At 42.9% G+C, this 16,377-nt stretch overlaps 1 protein-coding gene across 4 annotated transcripts in view; it reads left to right on the plus strand.

Moving 5' to 3' along the window:
- The first annotated feature begins 3,648 nt into the window (after nucleotides 1-3,648).
- Nucleotides 3,649-16,377, plus strand: part of plce1 (phospholipase C epsilon 1) — a 245,765-nt gene continuing 233,036 nt past the window's right edge. For 2 of the 4 annotated variants that reach the window (XM_008115322.3, XM_062976166.1), the window contains exons 1-2: nucleotides 3,651-3,827; nucleotides 13,003-13,468. The gene's annotated coding sequence lies outside the window, so the exon portion shown is untranslated. Of the gene's footprint in view, nucleotides 3,828-13,002; nucleotides 13,469-16,377 lie in introns of all 4 variants that reach the window. The other 2 variants (XM_062976167.1, XM_062976168.1) reach the window with 2 other exon arrangements.

A 16,377-nucleotide genomic window follows, 5' to 3' on the forward strand; every position in this document is an offset into this window, starting at 1 on the left:
GGGCAAAGTTCTGTTCGCCTACACTTGAAAAATACCTAGGGCCGGCTCTGGCTGGGACAGGCCCAAAACAGTATTACATCCCAAAACAGTATTACAAATTGACTCTGGTTTATGGCAAACCTAGTATACAAATTTCTTGGTAAGATCTATTCAAGGGAAAAGAAGAGACTGAGGCTTGCTCAAGGTCACACAATAGGTTTCCATGACCCGTCGGGAACCTGAACCCAAGGCCAGTCCTCTACACTCTTGAAACCCTTGTATGTGTTTTAATTCGTACATGTATCATAGATGCATAGATAACTAACAGTAATCAGATTAAAAGCAGTATTCCTCGTAATGTATTATAACTTTGGGGGCCTGACCTGGAAGAACTGCAGCTGCTTTTCGGGGTTCCAGAAAAAGGGGTGCAGGAGGACCTGGGCAGCCGAGGGGCGCAAATTGGGGTCGCTGTCAATCATGGCTTCTATCAGATCCCATCCAACAACGTTGTCTTTGGGGCAGAAGGATAAAGAGTGGGTTAAAGCAAGTCGAGCGCATTGCTTTCATGTATGTAAACAACTTCCCTGCAAAGCAAGCCAGTAGTACTATCAGACCCATAGTGCTGTGGGGACGAGAACTACATGGATTATTCAATGATAAATTGATAACAAAACTTTGAATTGGGAGCACAGTTCAGCCTCTAAACAGGGACCTTTTGTATCCTTCCAAACCTTGAAGGATTCCCATAATGGGAGTTGTACTCCAAGCACATCCAGAAGACAACAGGTCACCAAGATTGTTTCTGATATGCTAGGCAAGTGGAACCACAGGCCACTTGAACCAAATTGGCTGGAAGGGGTCCCATCCCATTGTGGCAAGACCTACGGTTCTCAACCCTCACCGTGGGTCTACTGCTGCAGCCGCTCCAGACTATAGGTCCCGGATAGGATGTTGGCCTGGCAACGGAAGCTCTGGCCAAAGGGATGCCGCCCACCGGACACAATGTAGTAGAAGACGCAGCCAGCCGAGAAGAGGTCCACTGCACAGGTCTGCTGGGAATCAACCAGGGATTGGGAAACTGTTTGGCTTCCCAGGATCCAAATCCAAGGATAGGGAACTGTCTCAATCTGGCCACAAAGGGCTCCCCAGAGGGCCAGACTCTTCCCTTCCCCATGGCACCATCCTTGGCTCATCCCTACTTGGCCCTTCTTCTGGGCAGGATGGCACAATCTAAGCCGTCCTGACAAATCTAGCCATAGATATGATTGCAAGAGAGAGAGATGATAGATAGATATACTGTATTTACTTGAATCTAATACTCACCCTTTTTGGCTAAATCACCTTGCCAAAATTGGGGCGTGCATTTAGGTAAAGGTAAAGGTTTTCCCCTGACATTAAGTCCAGTCATGTCCGACTCTGGGGGTTGGTGTTCATCTCCTTTTTCTAAGCCGAAGAGCCAGCATTGTCCATAGACACCTCCAAGGTCATGTGGCCAGCATGACAGCATGGAGCGGTTGCCTTCCCGTCGGAGCGGTACTGATTGATCTACTCACATTTTCATGTTTTCAAACTGCAAGGTTGGCAGGAGCTGGGGCTAACAGCGGGTGCTCACTCTGCTCACCGGATTCAAACCTGCGACCTTTCGGTCCACAAGTTCAACAGCTCAGCGTTTAATAAGCTGCCCCACTGGGGGCTCCATATATATCTTCTAGATCTATATATATAAAAATGTAATTGTCAGGACCCAGGCTGCAGAGCACCAATAACCTTACACAGAGGCCAGAATCTATCTAATATCTTTATTATAGAAATATATAAAGTCAATAAAAACAAGTGAAGAATATAGTTCAGAAGTAGACCTTTCAGATGAGGTCAAATATAGTCCAGAAATGTATTGTCCAATATAAGATATTAGAGTTCAAAGTTTTAATCCACTTGACCGAAACACACACTTTGCCAAGCAAAGTGTGGGGAAATGACAGAGTCTTTAAAGTCCAATGTAGCTTGACAACAAGGCTGGAAAATAAACTTGATTCTTGGCTAGATCAAAGACTTGAAACGAGGCAAACATGAAGCATGAACAAGGTCCGTGGCAAAACGTGAAACAAGGCAGGCTTGAAACTTGATCCGGAAAGCAAGGAACTGGGGTACGAAGTCCACACACGATCTCTCTCCTCAAGCTGATCAAGTGACTCCGCAAAGTTCCCCTTGCGACCAGCACCTATATCGGGTCTCGTTTTCCCGCCAACAGAACACTTTCCCTAGAGAACGAGAAGCGAAACCCAACTCTGTCCAGATGCATGACTCCTTAGAATTTCCCAAGGGAAGCAGACCTAATCAGCTAGTTGTTTGGCAGCGATTCTCAGGCTCCGGCGATTAGCCTCTCTGACTCCTCTATCTCTATTATAATTGTCCCTCCGGGAAAACGGGGGGGGGGGGGGGGGAATTCTGCCCAAGGCCTGTTTGGCTAGATTCTTGAGGGCAAACATCCTCCAGGTGGATAGGCCCCGGCTCTGGCTGAAACGGCAGAAATGCCATGTTTTCCTCTTCGTCTGCCACAATAGTACTAGGAACAGGACTACAAGGCCCATGAGTCATCACACTAATGTACGTTTGTAGGACTGAGTAAACAACAAAACCACTGAACCAAATCACGCCAAATTTGGCCACAAAAGACATAGTCATCCAATCTATGTCTTTCAAAAAAAAAACCCTGGAAAATAAAGTCCAAATTAGAGAACGAGGAAGAGCCGTTTTCAACCCTGGTTGCTGGTCAGAAAGGTAGGCCCTGTCCCCTTTTGGCTCCGCCCACTTCGACTCCTAGCAACCCCCTTGGCCACAATGGCACCAGGGTACAGCCAAGGTTCACGCTTTTGAGGCTACAAGGCTATACACTGCTATTCCACCAGGCCAACATAAGTCACAGCAACGCATGGCTGGGCACAGCTAGTATATATATATATATATATATATATATATATATATATATAGAGAGAGAGAGAGAGAGAGAGAGAGAGAGAGAGAGAGAGAGAGAGAGAGAATGTATGTGTATGTATGTGTATTATACACAGAAACAGGAATTGGCTGCAGGTGGGAATGATTATATATATATATATCTCCTGCCTCTCCTCTCCCCCCTCTCTATATAGATCTAAAAGCTTTTTATTTTTGATATATATATATATATATAATAAAATCGGTCCCTCCTGCAGCCAATTCCTGCCTTTCCTTCACTGGAGAAAACCCAGTTCCAACAGAGATTTACAAGATGCTAACTGTCAAGGGATGGGGAGAAGGAGAGGGAGGGCTGGGGGATCAATCCTTTGCATACAAAGTTATCCAACAGAGTCCAATGAGTCGTTTTCCATCATCAATGCCTCCCTCCTCCCCAAAGCGTCCTTTGAGCTTTTCTTTCGTTCTTTCTTTCTTTCTCCTTTCTTCTCAGCATCATCCTTGGTTTGGCACCAGCCTCTCAGCCGCCGAGTCCTGAATTGAGCCATTGTTCCCACCGCAGTCGCCTGGACGGAGAAAGAGGCACCTTGCGTAAAAAGTAAAGACTCGTCGGCAAGGCTCGGGAGTATACTATCAGGGAAAGGGGGGTCTTGCTCTCCCTCCCCCCCCCCCCCGCCCCAATACACAAGGTCTGAGCGCTTTGCTGCTGAGCCCCTGGACGCTCTCGGGCAGAGAGGAGAGCAAGCGAGCCCTGCTTCACAAGTCCAGCAGCACCAGTCCGGAGTCTCCTTCATCGTCTTCTCCGCCTGAATTGGACTCTTATAACCTGTGAGCCCAGGTGCGAGAGACGGAATGGCAATCCCACAATAGTGCGGCCCGGATTGTGCGCCTCTCAGGTAAGAGGACCATTGTTGCATCTACACTGGAAGAATGAATGCAGTTTGACCCCACTTGAACTGCCCTGGCTCAGTTGCTTTGCATGGCAGTTGTGCTTTGACAAGGTCTCTCGTCTTCTCTGCTGAAGAGTGTTTCTTCTTTTCACCAAGCTACAAAAACCATCATTCCAAAGCATTGAGCCCATGGCAGGTAAAGCAATGCCAAACTACATTCTATGTGTTGTCAAAGGCTTTCATGGCCGGAATCACAGGTTGCTGTAAATTTCTGGGCTGTATGGCAATGTTCCAGAAGCATTCTCTCCTGATGTTGCACTCACATCTATGGCAGGCATTCTCAGAGGTTGCGAAGTCTCTTGGGGTTTATATATCTGTGGAATATTCAGCGTGGGAGAAAGTAGTCTTCTTCTGTTGGGAGGCAAGTGTGAATGTTGCAACTAATCACCTTGATTAGCCTTACAGCTTCAAAGCCTGGCTGCGTCCTGCCTGGGGGAATCCTTTGTTGGGAGGTGATTAGCTGGGCCTGATTGTTTCTTGTCTGGAATTTCCACTGTTTTTGAGTGCTGTTCTTTATTTTCTATGGAAATCCCATTGGCGCAGCAGGTTAAACCACTGAGTTGCTGAACTTCCTGACCAAAAGGTTGGCGCTTCGAATCCTGGGAGCAGAGTGAGCTCCCACTATTAGCCCCAGCTCCTGCCAACCTAGCAGTTCGAAAACATGCAAATGTGAGTAGATCAATAGGTACCGCTTCTGCGGGAAGTTAACAGCACACAATGCAAGCTATAGATAAACCTTATTACGGTCCAGGGACCCTCAGCTGTTAAGTGGATAACATACAGGAGTTTAAAAAACATTCAAAAATGGGGAAATGTGCTAAACAGACACATACTTCAGAAGGTCAGGTAGTCATGCTGGCCACATGATCAAGGAGGTGTCTATGGACAATACCGGCTCTTTGGGTTAGAAATGGAGATGAGCACCAACCCCCAGTTGGACACAACTGGACTTAATTTCAGGGGAAAACTTTTACCTTTACCTCTTTATTTACTGTCATAACTATAATTATAAGACAGTAGAGTCTCACTTATCCAAGATAAACAGGCCGGCAGAACATTAGATAAGCAAAAATGTTGGATAATAAGGAGGGATTAAGAAAAAAGCCTATTCAATGTAAAATTACATTATTATTTTACAAATTAAGCACCAAAACATCATGTTTTACAACAAATTGACAGAAAAAGCAGTCCAATACACACTAATGTTATGTAGTAATTACTGTATTTACGAATTTAGCACCAAAACATTGCAACATTTACTACAAAAACATTGACTACTAAAAGGATAATACAGAACATTGGATGAGTGAAGCTTGGATAAGTGAGACTCTACTGTAAGAACTTTATTTTTATATCCTGCCACCATTTCCCCAAAGGGACTCAGGGTGGCTTATAAGTGGGACCAAGCCCAATAACAACAAGGTTAACCAAGTAAAAACACATTTAAAAACATAATAAACATATGATAATCTGATTAAACAATTAAAACAGTAGATATGAAAACATCATTAAAATAAATCAAAACCATTGTCAATAACCAGATCTCTGAATATGGGGGGCAGATCAAAATTTGAGAGGGCTGCGCATGGGGTTGTGCAAAAAACAAAAACAAAAAAAAAACATAGGGCCAGGGCTGGGGGTAAAGTGCTGAGTTCAAATTGATGGTCAATTGCGATGGGCAATCATAGACAGGGCCTAACCATTATCAAATGCACATTGTAACATCCATGTTTTGAGCGCCCTACGGAAGATAGACTACCATGTCAGACTACACAGAGAATCCACTGAAATCCACAAGCATGTGGACAATTTCCACAGTAAAGAAGAAACCATGAAAATGAACAAAATCTAGCTACCAGTATTTTTTTTAAAAAAACTCTAAAATCAGGACAGTAGATAAAGAGCAACACTCAAAAACAGGGGAATTCCAGACAAGAAACAATCAGGGTCATCTAATCACATCCCAACAAAGGATTCCCCCAGGCAGGAAGCAGCCAAGCTTTGAAGCTGTAAGGCTATTCAATGCTAATCAAGGTGAGCAGTGGAAACATTCACATTTAACTCAAATAGACTTCTCCCACTCTGGACATTTCACAGAGATATAAACCGCACTTGCATAGTTTCCAACAAACCTCACAACCTCTGAAGATGCCTGCCATAGATGTGGGCGAAATGTCAGGAGAGAATGCTTCTGGGTCACGGACATACAGCCTGGAAAATTTACAACAACCTATTATATTGATTCTACAGTGCAGATACAGCCCACAAGAGCAAAACCTGTACGGGTAGAAACCTTGCCTAAGTGCTAGTGTGGATTCCTTTTGAAAAAAAATTAGAAACTCAATCCCAGATGGAAAAAAAGAAAGAGAGGTAGCTCTGTCTGTTCAGGAGTGAAGGAGCTCAGGTTTTCAGCACCTCTGAGCCTATCATATTACCACCCAGAGATGGACCAAGGGAACCTACACTGTAGCCATGGCTCAATGCCATGGAATCCTGGAAGTTGTAGTTTCACAAGGTCCTTAACTTCCTCTGCTAAAGTGTCCTGGTGCCTCACCAAGATACAATTCCCAGAATTTAATAGAATGCAAAGTGTTGTCAAAGGTTTTCATGGTCAGAATCACTGGGTTGTGAGTTTTCCCAGCTGTATGGCTATGTTCCAGAAGCATTCTCTCCTGACTTTCACCCACATCTATGGCAGGCATCCTCAAAGGTGTGAGATCTATTGGAAACTAGGAAAGTAGGGTCTATATCTATAGAAAATCCAGGTTGAGAGAAAGAACTCTTGTCTGTTTGAGGCAAATGAGAATGTTGTAATTAATCACCTTGATTAGCATGTAAAGTCCTTGCAGATTTAAAGCCTGGCAGCTTCCTGCCTGAGGGAATCCTTTGTTGGGAGGTGTTAGCTGATATATAAATCCCACTTGCCTAGTTTCCAACAGACCTCACACCTCTGAGGATGCCTGCCATAGATGTGGATGAAACGTCAGGAGAGAATGCTTCTGAAACATAGCCATAGAGCCCGGAAAACTGACAGCAAGCCAGCATTTAAACTGTGATTTGAAACTGCATCCATTCTACACTGAGGCAAAATACTCTTTTCGGGACTTGGCTCCTGCCTTCTGGGTTCTATCAGGGGAAAACTAGGATTAATGCCTTGAAAAAAGAAGCATGTTAAAGAACTTCCATAGGAAATTGGTGGCTTTTCTCACCATGTTAACTATCTTAAGCTGGATCTATACTGCCATATAATGCAGTTTGAAACTGCATTACATGGCACTGCAGATCCAGTCTTAGGGCCCTTTCAAATAGGTCCTATATCCTTGGATCTGATCCCAGGTTTTCTGTTTATCTGAGATTATCTGGCAGTGTGGACTCATATAATCCAGTTTAAAGCAGAAAACCTGGGATCAGATCCTGTCATATAGTGACTGTCTGGAAGGGCCCTTAGAGGGAGTTGATGAGGTGGAAACAAGGACATTCGAAATAGCAATATTTTTCACCTTTGTCATTTAATTGCATGAATTGCAGTTGGGATAATCTATGTTTTGATGCTCAGTCTATTACTGTATCTGTTTACTTGCAAGTTGAGTCCCAAAGAGTAAGTAACTCTTTAAAGGAGTTCACTAAAGGAAGTTTGATGCAGAGATGCAAAGGATAATACAATAGATGAATGTGGATGTACTGAAGAAGTTTTCTGCGTCAGCTTACTTCATTGAAGGAGTTGCAACCACAGATAGGCTCTGCCAACACCTTGCAGGGGTAGAGCCTGGCTAAGAAAGGGAATCCGTCACTCCTGTCATTGTGTATGTGTGTGTTTTCTTTATCTAGTGACACTAGAGAAAATCTGCTGGGATCTGCAGGGAACTTTACCTGGCTCTGTTCAGCTTTATCACAGAATAAAGCCTCATCCCTCTTGGCAGTAACATGATTCAGGAAAAGAGATATATTGCAGTCGCCACCATAAACTGAGCAAAATGGTGGTGAAAGATAGTCTGCTCTTTTTGGAGTGCAGTCACTCAGTGTTGATTATTGCTCAGGGTCCCATTAAGGATATTCAAAGTGACTGTCTCACATATCCTCTCAGCTGGGTGGGGGGGGGGGGGGGGAGGGGTTTAAAACTTTTAATGGTATTTACTTGGTGTGGAATCATCATCTAGCATCCTAATAAGATACTAATGCATTTTCCCATGTCCTGTGATGGCTTCTGGGGATTAACAGGGGAGAAGTTCATCTGAAATGACTGTTTTGATGTCAGCCACCTTTGCCTGCATCCAGAAAGGGGGTGGGGTGGAAAGAGGAAGTCCTGGAGTTCAATGTATTCTTTCTCAGAATTGGTTTCTTGCACCATCCGCTTCATGATTCTACTCGGTTGCATACCTGTATTGCTGACCAACTGCAGGGACACCCTAAAGAGCAATATGTTGCACGTAGGAATCTTTAATACTTTCCTACTTAGTGTTGGAATGTCCAGTACCTAAAAACACCAGATTCCTCTGATCTTGGAAGCTAAGCAGGGCCAATCCTGATGTTAGTAATTGGGTGAGAGACCATTAAGAAATTCCAGGTGCTGTAGACTATACTTCAGTGGAAGGAACTAGGAAAACTACCTTTTAATACAGGAAGTCCCCAAGTTATGAATAAGATAGGTTCTGTAGTTTGTCCTTAAGTTAAATTGGTATGTAAGTCACAACAGGTATATTTTAAGTGTAACTCCAGCCAAATATATAAATATGAATGGCGTGTGTGTGTGTGTGTGTGTGTGTGTGTGTAGAGAGAGAGCAAGCTTTGGATAGCAAAGGTAAAGTTTTCCCCTGACTTTAAGTCCAGTCGTGTCCGACTCTGGGGGGTTGGTGCTCATCTCCATTTCTAAGCCGAAGAGCTGGTGTTGTTCGTAGACACCTCCAAGGTTATGTGGCCAGCATGACTGCATGGAGCATCGTTACCTTCCTGCCGGAGCGGTACCTATTATTCTACTCACATTTGCATGTTTTTGAATTGCTAGGTGGACAGAAGCTGGGGCTAACAGCGGGCGCTCATTCTGCTTCCTGGATTTGAACCTGCGACCTTTTGGTCCGCAAGTTCAGCAGCTCGGCGCTTTAACACACTGCGCCACTGGAGGCCCCTAATGATAGCATAGGGAAGAGAAAATGCCCCTGTGGTGTTTGTTTTGCTGTCTGGGCCCCTGTTCAGAAGATTTCACCTCACATTCTGTCCCTGTGATAAATTGATTTTGAAAAAAATAGCTTTTTGTGGATACAAGGGCTAGTGAGAAAGCTTTAGCAGAGACATCCTTCTCTCATGATAGCTCTCCCAGGAGTGAATTTCCCTTCCGAGGGGTAGATTTCTCTTCCTTCTTGTTGTCTCACTCCCGTTCGTAACTATGAACTGTATAAAAGTTGGGTGTTTTCAATTTAGGATGTTTGCAACTTGGGGACTGCCTGTATTCTTTACCTAAGAAAACCCTATGAAAATCAAAAGTCAAGAGGTAACTTGAATGCATGCGATTATTGTGTGGTCTTCAACTCATTTTTTACTTATGGTTACCCTATCACTTTCTTGACAAGATTTGTTCAGAGAGCATTTGCCATTGCTTTCCTTTGAGGCTGAGGGACATAAGCAGAATTTGGTGTACATTATATTGTTTTTAAAAGGTATTTCTTAGGTGCTTCCCAATGTAATGTGTTCATTAAAAGTATAAGTCAGCTTTAAATACATTTTAAAGGTGAACCTTGGTAAATCAAGTGAAACTCATAGCTTAAAACAACTCAAAAAGCATATATCACTGACTGAGGAGCTTTTAATGAGACCCTGAATTCCACAAATTATGTGGTTTTAAATTGCATCCAAATTGGTTGTTTACTGTAATGAAGCCAGACATACAGTATATCTTGTAGGAGAAAATTCCTCAGAGCAGAGGATACCAGTGAGAATATCCTGACTCAAGTGCTCCCTTATAGATCTAAGGCCCTTTCCACACAGTTGAATAAAATCCCACATTTTCTGCTTTAAACTGGAATATATGTCAGTGTAGACTCAAATAACGCAGTTCAAAGCAGATACTGTGGGATTTTCTGCCTCGATATTCTGGGTTATATGGTTGTGTGGAAGTTGCAGTTGGTCCCTCAAATACACATTTCAGGCTTTAAATGTTTAAAAAGCAGGAAAAAATAGCACTTTGAACAGAACCCAGAAATGTACCTGCCACCAATGTAGCCTGTATAAAATTGGTGTACTATAATCCATTTGTTTAATTACAATATGCATTCAACTGGATATATTCTGTGCTTGTTGGAAATTTCCTGATCTTCAAAGGTAATCCAACACAGGATGTTTTAGAGTCATACAAGCTGGAAGTATTTAGTAAATGTAGAAAAGGCTACTTCTCAGCCTGTATTTCCACAGAAAAACAGCAAATCTTGAAATATCCTTAAACTGCTGGGTCATCTTTCAAGAACATGTATCATTCAAACGACACCAAACTGGGAGGGATAGCCAACACTCCAGAAGACAGGAGCAGAATTCAAAACGATCTTGACAGACTAGAGAGATGGGCCGAAACTAACAAAAGGAAATTCAACAGGGACAAATGCAAGATACTTCACTTCGGCAGAAAAAATGGAATGCAAAGATACAGAATGGGGGATGCCTGGCTTGACAGCAGTACATGTGAAAAAGATCTTGGAGTCCTTGTGGACAACAAGTTAAACATGAGCCAGCAATGTGATGCGGCTGCTAAGAAAGCCAATGGGATTTTGGCCTGCATCAATAGGGGTATAGCGTCTAGATCCAGGGAAGTCATGCTCCCCCTCTATTCTGCCTTGGTCAGACCACACCTGGAATATTGTGTCCAATTTTGGGCACCACAGTTGAAGGGAGATGTTGACAAGCTGGAATGCGTCCAGAGGAGGGCAACTAAAATGATCAAAGGTCTGGAGAACAAGCCCTATGAGGAGAGGCTCAAAGAGCTGGGCATGTTTAGCCTGCAGAAGAGAAGGCTGAGAGGAGACATGATAGCCATGTACAAATATGTGAGGGGAAGTCATAGGGAGGAGGGAGCAAGCTTGTTTTCTGCTGCCCTGCAGACTAGGACACGGGACAATGGCTTCAAACTGCAGGAAAGGAGATTCCACCTGAACATCAGGAAGAACTTCCTGACTGTGAGAGCTGTTCGGCAGTGGAACTCTCTCCCCCAGACTGTGGTGGAGGCTCCTTCTTTGGAGGCTTTTAAGCAGAGGCTGGATGGTCATCTGTCGGGGGTGCTTTGAATGCGATTTCCTGCTTCTTGGCAGGCGGTTGGACTGGATGGCCCATGAGGTCTCTTCCAACTCTACTATTCTATGATTCTATGATTCTATCATTGCCCGATACTAGTTGAATAACAGGATGAACAACAACAAAAATATTCTGTGATACCTTAAAGACAAAACTAACCAATTCATTATAACATGGATTTTCACTGATTATCATGCACATGATTGGATGCATCAAGCATTATTCAGAATTGTATACAACATCATACATGATTGAAATTGGACTGTAGGCAGTGAGATCAGATTAAATGCAAAAACTACTAACTGTGGCAATATGATTATTAACAATAATCATTCTCATTATGGCACTGATAAAATGTAACACAATAATAATAATAATAAACTTTATTTATACCCCGCCACCATCTCCCCAACGGGGACTCGGGGCGGCTTACATGGGGCCATGCCCAGAACAATACAATATAACAAAATATAATAGAACTACAAATCATAGCACATTAAACAACACAATAAAATAAAATAAAATAAAATATACACTACATTAAACAAGATCAAAAGAACAATAAAACCAAGGGCGGGCCACATGAACACTAGGTTAAAACTCGGGGTGAAAAAGGAAGTAGGAGTAAAAACCAGAGAGGACAGGGTCATAAAGTGGCAGTGCAATCTGGAGGACAAATATTGAAGGAGAGCAGCAAAAGGGATGTATGTAGTGATTACTCTCCAAAAGCACAACGGTTCTGGGATTGATAATCTCTATGAAGCCAGTCAATAGTCCTGATCTCCACTTCCGACCAGCTTACAGATAGAATTTGCGATAGAGATATCTGGACTGCTCTCTTAGATGTCCATCTGCCTCTGTTCAGTAGTGAGTCTGAAACTTCCACCGCACAAATTAAAGAAGGCAAGCAAATGCATTTGTTTAAACAGATAACAAGAAGGGAAGTTGTTTCAGCCTTAAATGAAAATGAAAAAAGAGAATTCTCAACAATTACCAGAAGGCTGTGTTTTCCTTCAACACAATAACCTGCTGAAAACTGTCAGCTACAAGTTGCTGGAGACAAAAGTTGAAGCATTTGTTTCACTTCCATTCATGCACTGAACATCCCCAAAAGACTAAAGTTTCATTACTCTGTTTTGGAAAATAGAAATCTCCATGACCTTTTGGAGATTTTAGGATCTTTGGAAAGGCATGACCTTGTTAGAAGTCATAACCTTTTTGAAAAATGATTCCATGATCTTTTGGAAAATGGCATTAATGCGAGGCAATTAGGTTTCTCAGCAGTTAAACTGATGCACCTAGGTGTTTCTTTGAACTGTTATGGACAAAGATATGCTAATGCACAAAACACATTTATATGTATATAGCAGGGTTTCAGAAGTACTTTTTAGTTGCCCAAAAACATCTACTCTCCCTTAAAATATATTTGCCTTTAAATCATGCCCTCAAGAGACAAAAATAAGCAGACTTCTTTAAAAGTATCATAGTTGGTTTACTCACAAACTTTATGTATTCAGCATACAAGTATTTTGCTTATTAGTCCAGTTAGAAATAGGATCTGAAATGGTTAAATATCAAAGTTATTATTATCATATGAAGTAACCAGGCGCTCACCTATGCACAAAGAAGTTAGAAGTAAAGGAAAAGCATACTGAATTGAGAATGCTGAAGTGGCCACTTCAGTCATCATACATTCTGGAGCCAGTATGCAGCTATAAGAAGTGTTACTGTACCTTGAAATACTATCGATTGGTTGTGCTGTGAGCATGGAAACTTCACAATGCCTCCCTCCTTCCCAAAGCGTCCTTTGAGCTTTTCTTTCGTTCTTTCTTTCTTTCTCCTTTCTTAGCATCATCCTTGGTTTGGCACCAGCCTCTCAGCCGCCGAGTCCTGAATCGAGCCATTGTTCCCACCGCAGTCGCCTGGACGGAGAAAGAGGGGGGCGTAGAAAAAGGCACCTTGTGTAAAACGTAAAGACTCGTCGGCAAGGCTCGGGAGTATACTATTAGGGAAAGGGGGGTCTTGCTCTCCCTCCCCCCGCCCCAATACACAAGGTCTGAGCGCTTTGCTGCTGAGCCCCTGGACACAGGCTGTGCTCAGACATTCCAATGCAGTGAGGCAGCAGCGGGGCTCAATCGCAATCTCGGGCAGAGAGGAGAGCAAGCGAGCCCTGCTTCACAAGTCCAGCAGCACCAGTCCGGAGTCTCCTTCATCGTCTTCTCCGCCTGAATTGGACTCTTATAACCTGTGAGCCCAGGTGCGAGAGACGGAATGGCAATCCCACAATAGTGCGGCCCGGATTGTGCGCCTCTCAGGTAAGAGGACCATTGTTGCATCTACACTGGAAGAATGAATGCAGTTTGACCCCACTTGAACTGCCCTGGCTCAGTTGATTTGCATGGCAGTTGTGCTTTGACAAGGTCTCTCGTCTTTTCTGCTGAAGAGTGTTTCTTCTTTTCACCAAGCTACAAAAACCATCATTCCATAGCATCGAGCCCACGGCAGGTAAAGCAATGCCAAACTACATTCTTTCATGGCTGGAATCACAGGTTGCTGTGATTTTCTGGGCTGTATGGCAATGTTCCAGAAGCATTCTCTCCTGATGTTGCACTCACATCTATGGCAGGCATTCTCAGAGGTTGCGAAGTCTCTTGGGGTTTATATATCTGTGCAATATTCAGCGTGGGAGAAAGTAGTCTTCTTCTGTTGGGAGGCAAGTGTGAATGTTGCAACTAATCACCTTGATTAGCCTTACAACTTTAAAGCCTGGCTGATTCCTGCCTGGGGGAATCCTTTGATGGGAGGTGATTAGCTGGGCCTGATTGTTTCTTGTCTGGAATTTCCACTGTTTTTGAGTGCTGTTCTTTATTTTCTATGGAGCTCCCATTGGCGCAGCAGATTAAACCACTGAGTTGCTGAACTTGCTAACCGAAAGGTCGGCGCTTCGAATCCTGGGAGCAGAGTAAGCTCCCATTATTAGCCCCAGCTCCTGCCAACCTAGCAGTTCGAAAACATGCAAATGTGAGTAGATCAATAGTTACCGCTTCTGCGGGAAGGTAACGGTGCTCCATGCAAGCTATAGATAAACTTTATTACGGTCCAGGGACCCTCAGCTGTTAAGTGGATAACATACAGGAGTTTAAAAAATATTCAAAAATGGGGAAATGTGCTAAACAGACACATACTTCAGAAGGTCAGGTAGTCATGCTGGCCACATGATCAAGGAGGTGTCTATGGACAATGCCGGCTCTTTGGGTTAGAAATGGAGATGAGCACCAACCCGCAGAGTCGGACACAACTGGACTTAATCTCAGGGGAAAACTTTTACCTTTACCTCTTTATTTACTGTCATAACTATAATTATAAGACAGTAGAGTCTCACTTATCCAAGATAAACAGGCCGGCAGAACATTGGATAAGCAAAAATGTTGGATAATAAGGAGGGATTAAGAAAAAAACCTATTCAATGTAAAATTACATTATTATTTTACAAATTAAGCACCAAAACATCATGTTTTACAACAAATTGACAGAAAAAGCAGTTCAATACACAGTAATGTTATGTAGTAATTACTGTATTTACAAATTTAGCACCAAAACATTGCAACATTTACTACAAAAACATTGACTGCTAAAAGGATAATACAGAACATTGGATAAGTGAAGCTTGGATAAGTGAGACTCTACTGTAACAACTTTATTTTTATATCCTGCCACCATTTCCCCAAAGGGACTCAGGGTGGCTTAAAAGTGGGACCAAGCCCAATAACAACAAAGTTAACCAAGTAAAAACACATTTAAAAACATAATAAACATATGATAATCTGATTAAACAATTAAAACAGTAGATATGAAAACATCATTAAAATAAATCAAAACCAATCTCAATAACCAGATCTCTGAATATAGGGGGTAGATCAAAATTTGAGAGGGCTGCGCATAGGGTTGTGCGGAAAAAAAAAAAACCAAAACAAAAAAAACCAGATTGTAGGGCCAGGGCTGGGGGTAAAGTGCTGAGTTCAAATTGATGGTCAATTACGATGGGCAATCATAGACAGGGCCTAACCATCATCAAATGCACATTGTAACATCCATGTTTTGAGCGCCCTACGGTAGATAGACTACCATGTCAGAATACACAGAGAATCCACTGAAATCCACAAGCATGTGGACAATTTGAACAGTAAAGAAGAAACCATGAAAATGAACAAAATCTAGCTACCAGTATTTTTTTAAAAAACTCTAAAATCACGACAGTAGATAAAGAGCAACACTCAAAAACAGGGGAATTTCAGACAAGAAACAATCAGGGCCATCTAATCACCTCCCAACAAAGAATTCCCCCAGGCAGGAAGCAGCCAAGCTTTGAAGCTGTAAGGCTATTCAATGCTAATCAAGGTGATCAGTGGAAACATTCACATTTAACTCAAAACAGACTTCTCCCACCCTGGACATTTCACAGAGATATAAACCCCACCTGCATAGTTTCCAACAAACCTCACAACCTCTGAGGATGCCTGCCATAGATGTGGGCGAAATGTCAGGAGAGAATGCTTCTGGGTCACGGACATACAGCCTGGAAAATTTAAAACAACCTAATATATTGATTCTACAGTGCAGATACAGCCCACAAGAGCAAAACCTGTACGGGTAGAAACCTTGCCTAAGTGCTGGTGTGGATTTCTTTTGAAAAAAATTAGAAATTCAATCCCAGATGGAAAAAAAGAAAGAGAGGTAGCTCTGTCTGTTCAGGAGTGAAGGAGCTCAGGTTTTCAGCACCTCTGAGCCTATCATATTACTACCCAGAGATGGACCAAGGGAACCTACACTGTAGCAAGAACATGGTTTGATGCCACTTGCACTGCCATGGCTCAATGCCATGGAATCCTGGAAGTTGCAGTTTCACAAGGTCCTTAACCTCCTCTGCTAAAGTGTCCTGGTGCCTCACCAAGATACAATTCCCAGACTTTAATAGAATGCAAAGTGTTGTCAAAGGCTTTCATGGTCAGAATCACTGGGTTGTGAGTTTTCCGAGCTGTATGGCTGTGTTCCAGAAGCATTCTCTCCTGACTTTCACCCACATCTATGGTAGGCATCCTCAAAGGTGTGAGATCTATTGGAAACTAGGAAAGTGGGGTCTATATCTATGGAAAATCCAGGTTGGGAGAAAGAACTCTTGTCTGTTTGAGGCAAATGTGAATGTTGCAATTAATCACCTTGATTA

The sequence above is a fragment of the Anolis carolinensis genome, chromosome 3 (assembly GCF_035594765.1).
Source record: "Anolis carolinensis isolate JA03-04 chromosome 3, rAnoCar3.1.pri, whole genome shotgun sequence".
In the NCBI taxonomy this organism is placed as follows: Eukaryota; Metazoa; Chordata; class Lepidosauria; order Squamata; family Dactyloidae; genus Anolis; species Anolis carolinensis.